The 6,113-nt window shown below is 38.6% G+C and overlaps 1 protein-coding gene across 3 annotated transcripts in view; it reads right to left on the reverse strand.

The window, feature by feature from the left end:
- LOC132688167 (olfactory receptor 1D2) overlaps positions 1–5,261 on the reverse strand; it is a 28,371-nt gene extending 23,110 nt beyond the window's left edge. For 2 of the 3 annotated variants that reach the window (XM_078437597.2, XM_078437595.2), the window contains exon 1: positions 2,569–2,742. The gene's annotated coding sequence lies outside the window, so the exon portion shown is untranslated. Of the gene's footprint in view, positions 1–2,568; positions 2,743–4,705 lie in introns of those variants that run through there. The other variant, XM_078437596.2, reaches the window with a different exon arrangement.
- Between the last annotated feature and the right edge of the window lie 852 nt (positions 5,262–6,113).

The following is a 6,113-nucleotide window of genomic DNA, read 5'->3' on the forward strand; positions in this document are numbered from 1 at the left end:
GGAGAGAATAGGTGAATTAGAAGATAAAAGTATGGAAAAAGAGGAAGCTGAGAAAAAGAGAGTTAAAAAAATCCAGGAGTATGAGGGGAGAATTAGAGAACTAAGTGACACAATTAAACGTAATGATATACGCATAATTGGGATTCCAGAGGAGGAAGAGAGAGGGAAAGGTGCTGAAGGTGTACTTGAAGAAATCATCGCTGAGAACTTCCCTGATCTGGGGAAGGAAAAAAGCATTGAAATCCAAGAGGCACAGAGAACTCCCTTCAGACGTAACGTGAATTGATCTTCTGCACAACATATCATAGTGAAACTGGCAAAATACAAGGATAAAGAGAAAATTCTGAAAGCAGCTAGGGACAAACATGCTCTAACATATAAAGGAGACCGATAAGACTAGTGACGGATCTATCTACTGAAACTTGGCAGGCCAGAAAGGAATGGCAGGAAATCTTCAATGTGATGCACAGAAAAAATATGCAGCCGAGAATCCTTTATCCAGCAAGTCTGTCATTTAGAATAGAAGGAGAGATAAAGGTCTTCCCAAACAAAAACTGAAGGAATTCGTCACCACTAAATCAGCCCTACAAGAGATCCTAAGGGGGATCCTGTGAGACAAAGTACCAGAGACATCACTACAAGCATGAAACCTACAAACATCACAATGACTCTAAACCCATATCTTTCTATAATAACACTGAATGTAAATGCACTAAATGCTCCAACCAAAAGACATAGGGTATCAGAATGGATAAAAAAAAAAACAAGACCCATCTATTTTCTGTCTACAAGAGACTCATTTTAGACCTGAGGACACCTTCAGATTGAAAGTGAGGGGATGGAGAACTGTCTATCATGCTACTGGAAGTCAAAAGAATGTGAAAAGACAACCCATAAAGTGGGAGAAAATTTTGCGAATCATATATCGGATAAGAGATTTTCATCTGGAATATAAAAAGAAAAATCACAGCTCAGAAAGACAACTACTATGATTTTAAAGTGAGCAAAGGATCTGTGTAGACATTTCCCCAAAGAAGACAGTCAATAAGAACATAAGAAATGTTCCATGTCATTAGCCATCAGGGAAACACACATCAAAACCACAATGAGACACCACTTCACTATCCTCTAGAATGGCTAGAATCAATAAATCAGATAAGAAGTGTTGTGGAGGGTCAGAAAAACTTGGAACCCTTATACACGGCCAGTGTGGATGTAAAATGTTTCAGTGTCTTTGGGAAACAGTCTACAAAAGGCTTCTCAAAAGGCTAACCATAGAATTACTCATATGACCCAGCAATTCCACTCCTAAGTATACCCAAGAGAAATGAAAACGTACATCCACACGAAAACTTGTACACAAATGTTCGTAGCAGCATCATTCATAACAGAAAAACTGAGAATGACCCAGATGTCCATCAACTGGTGAATGGATAAATAAAATATAGCATATCCATAAAATTAAATAGTATTTTGTATTAAAAAGAAATGAAGTACTTCTACATGCTACAACATGGGTGTACCGTGAAAACATTACACTAAGTGAAAGAAACCAGACACAGGACAACATATTGTACAATTCAGTTTCGATAGAATTTCCCAAACAGGCAAATGTAGACAGACAGCAAGTAGATTAGTGACTGCCTAAGGCTTGGAGGGATGGACATGTGGGGGTGATAGCTAAGAAGTGAAGGGTTTTTTCTGGGGGTGATGAAAATGTTGTAAACTTATTATGGCGATTGTTGTACAATTCAGTGAATACAGAATATGATAAAAGCCATTGGATTGCACACTTTGCATGTATTGGATGGTATGTGAATTGTATATACTGGAAAAAATCAATCTAAGAGACAAGTCACTTGTTGACCCAATCAAGCAAAAATAAAAGGGGAGGAGTAGGGAGAGAAACACACAAATAAACTAAATAAGAAATGACAAGGGGGACATTAACTGAAAAAGAAATTATTTAAAACCACAAGACTATTTAGCTAGAGTCCATGCAAATCAATTTGTAATTCTAAATGAAATGAAAAATCCTTGGAGACTACGATGTACCAAAATTAACCCTGGTAGAGGTGAAAAGTATAAGCCAACCACCTTCCACAAAAAAAAAAAAAAAAAAATACATGTTAGGGCACTTGGGTGGCTCAGTTGGTTAAGTATCTACTCTTGATTTCAGCTCAGGTCTTGATCTCATGGTTCATGAGATCAAGCCCCACATGGGGCTCTGCACTAACAAAGAGATTTTTTATAGCACAGTACTATAAATGTGTTTTCCTTATGATCTTCTTAATAACATTTTCTTTTCTCGAGCTTACCTTACTGTAAGAATTCAGCACATAATACATATAACATACAAAATATGTATTAATTGAACGTTTATGTTATGAGTAAGGCTTCTGGTCAACAGTAGGCTGTTAATAGTTAAGTTTGGGGGGAGTCTAAAGTTAGGGACAGATTTTCATATTGGGCGGTTCAGCACCCCATCCCTGACATTGTTCAAGGATCAAATGTAATCCTCCTTCAGGGACGGTGGAAAACAACCAACAAAAATACAATATAGCCTACCTGTCAAAGAGCTGCTCCCTAAAGAAGTGTCAGGATCACCGAGTTGAACAGGAGATCCCACAAACTTTAAAAGATAGACGATCTCTTTTCCTTTCCTTTTTTTTTTTTTAATTTATGTATTAGTTTGAGAGAGGGAGAGGGAGACAGAACAGAACAGAGAGAGAAAGAGAGAGAATCCCAAGCAGGCTCTGTGCTGACAGCATAGAGCTCAATCTTAGAACCTTGAGATCATGATCTGAGGCAAAATCAAGAATCAGATGCTTAACTGACTGAGCCACCCAGGTGCCCTGGCAATCTCCTTTTCTAGTCGGAATATAGAAAGAGAAGACAAACTTCCAAAATCTTATCATAAAGCAGGGATAATGCTGATTTTAAAATCTGATAAGTATTGTACAAAAAAAGATTTCTGGAGGACATGAGAAAGTCAACTGAAAAACATTAAGACTAGTGAGAATAGTAACATGTAGAATCAACATAAATGAATCAGTCTATCCACATATAAAAACAATATCCAGTTAGGAGATGTTTTGAAAGAGAATAACCCATTTATAAACGAAAAAGGCGAAGTACCTAGGAGGGAAAAAAAAACACTTAAAAACAAGTGTTTAAGACCAATATGAGGAACACTTTACACCCCTAAGTAAGGCATTGATTCAGGTAAGAATAAAGAGGATATCAAACGGGGGTAAAGCCATTCAGAGAATGGTTGATGGGGAACTGGGTATTTGTATATGTCAAATTAACACCACGCAGATTCTTTCCTGGTCACAAGAGGGGAAAATGTGACTTTACAATGGAGGAATCAGGTTATCATTTCACAAATCCAGTGGTGAATCTTAGTATCGGCCAATCATGACACACAATATAACATGATGTGTTTTAGCCAAAAACATTTAACTTAAATGTTATCAAACTGCTAGAATAACTTCCAGTTACAGAAATACAGGATGTGAGAGGAAGCTGGCTTCAAAAGGAAACACTCACAGAAGTCCTAAAGGTAGGACACCACAGGAATGTCTCTTAAGCTTTTATGTGCATATGAGTCACCAGGGGCACACAAGTCAATGCAGATTTGCGTTTCAGTGGGTCTGGGGGCGGGGAGGAGGTCTGATAATCTGCATTTCTAACAAGCTCCCAGGGATGCCGCTGCCCCTGTCAGTGAACCTGACTTTGAGAAAGAGGAGACTGGAATAATCACTTCAGTCAGTCACTGTTGGGAAAAAATGAATTACTAGAGAGGAAGAATCTATAACAAGATTTATAACAACCAGATGCAATGCAAGGTCCAGGATAAAATTCCTATTTTGACAAACCAACTGAAAAGGTCACCTCTGGGGATAAGTGGAGAAATTTAAATATAAACTAGGAGTGGATAATAATAAAGAAATGATTATTAATTGGGTTGGTGTGAAAATGCTATGTAAGGCACATGGAAAAGGTTTTTTTAAAGAGATATACGCTGAATATTTAGGGATGTAATATGATATCTATAATTTACTTTAAAACATTTCAGCAGAAAAATGTGAATTTATAAAATCTACATAAGGTACAAATAATATTAACATGGAGACTCCAGCAAAGATCATCCGGTTTGAAAATACAAACTTGAAATTTTCTCCAAAATTTGAAATGAAAGGGACAGAGATAAAAATAATGGGCAAGGAAATACAGTTAGAAAACCAAATTCCAATGTAAGAATTTAAGAAACCCCCTAAAAAATAAAGCAAAATATGTGAGTCTGATGCAAATCGTATTAAATTGGGAAGAGTCCTGCATTTGAAAATCTAAATGGTTCTCTAAATTCCGCACATAATTATTGAAGGATAAAAGACCCGCAAATTGTCATATCCTGGAATGTTTAAATGTCAAAGATAAACACTTCTGAAACAATTTTAAGTAGTGATCAACATTTAGTGAGAGCTTACTCTCCAGAGCACTTTCCTGAGTGTACTTGTTATTGTCTTGTTTAACCTTTACATCACACTACAAAGTAGAAACTATCAGCACCATTTATAGAGAAGGAGACTGGTGTTTAGAAAAATTAAGTAAAAATAAGTTGTTTAGTTCACACAGTTTGCAAGTGGTAGAGTCAAGACTCAAACCCAATGCCCTGAAAATCTAAAACTTCAGTTCTTACCTTCGATTACATCAAGTTGCGCCCCCTCATCTCCTAGATAAGCGCCAAGCTTCTTCCTCCCCCTTCAAAGGGGAGGTCTGCCTTCAGGCATTGCCAGTTCCAATGGACAGCAGTCATTCAATGGACAGATACTACTGAGTGTGAAGCAAATGCCAGGGTGGTGGGAACATCTGAGGATACAGAAAGATGATATAAAGGAGGCTGCATGAAAGAAGATCTATATGACAGATTTTCTCCATTCTAGCAAAAACAAGCTAGAAGTAGAAACGGGAAATTTTCACAGGGGCAATAACAAAACTCCTAAGTGCAACAAGAAAGTGTAAGACCTACAGGAAGAAACCTAGAAACTTGGATGGAAGAAGATCAGTCAAGATACAAAAAAATGGAAAGAAGTACCATGTTCTTAGCTGGGAAGAATTTAATAACATAAAAATTCTAATCCTCCCCAAGTTGAAATCTAAATATAATAGAATTCCAATTTAATTACTGAGTCTCAACATTTACATCTCAGCTCAAAATCTTTTCCTCAGAGTCCTTTCTTGACAACTTCCTTTTAAAAAGCCACTCTTGGGGCGCCTGGGTGGCTCAGTCGGTTAAGCGGCCGACTTCAGCTCGGGTCATGATCTCGCGGTCTGTGAGTTCGAGCCCCGCGTCGGGCTCTGTGCTGACAGCTCAGAGCCTGGAGCCTATTTCAGATTCTGTGTCTCCCTCTCTCTCTGACCCTCCCCCATTCATGCTCTGTCTCTCTCTGTCGCAAAAATAAATAAACGTTAAAAAAATAAAAAATAAAATAAAAAGCCACTCTCACACCCCATTGAGTGCTCTCTCCATCCTGTGGCAGTGCTTATTAATTTCATGGCACTCACTACATGCTGACATTATATTGTTCACATGTTTCCTTTTCCTTGGTCTTTTTTTCTTTCTATGAAATTTCCTTGTTTGGCTTGCTCACAACTGTTTTGCTTCAAAGAGTGGTGGTCGTAGGCTAGAAACTCAATATGCACTTGTAACTTGTAACTTGTAATTTGTGTGTGTGTGTGTGTGTGTGTGTGTGTGTGTCAGAGAGAGACAGAGTATGAGTGAGGGAGGGGCAGAGAGAGAGGGAGACACAGAATCTGAAGCAGGCTCCAGGCTCAGCTGTCAGCACACAGCCCAATGCGGGGCTCGAACTCACAGACCGCGAGATCATGACATGAGCCGAAGTCCAACGCTCAACCGACTGAGCCACCCAGGCACCCCTGCACTTGTAACCTGTAACAGGGGGTCACATAGGATACCACATGACACATGGAAGGGATATTCAACCTTCCATTAACAAAAGGAGAGAGGGAGGAAAGCAGAGTTACCTTTGAGAAGTTACAGGTCATTGTCATGAAGGACAGATCCTATCGCTGGGGAGGATCCAGAA

The sequence above is a fragment of the Panthera onca genome, chromosome E1, assembly GCF_046562875.1.
Source record: "Panthera onca isolate mPanOnc1 chromosome E1, mPanOnc1 haplotype 2, whole genome shotgun sequence".
NCBI classification, from domain to species: Eukaryota; Metazoa; Chordata; class Mammalia; order Carnivora; family Felidae; genus Panthera; species Panthera onca.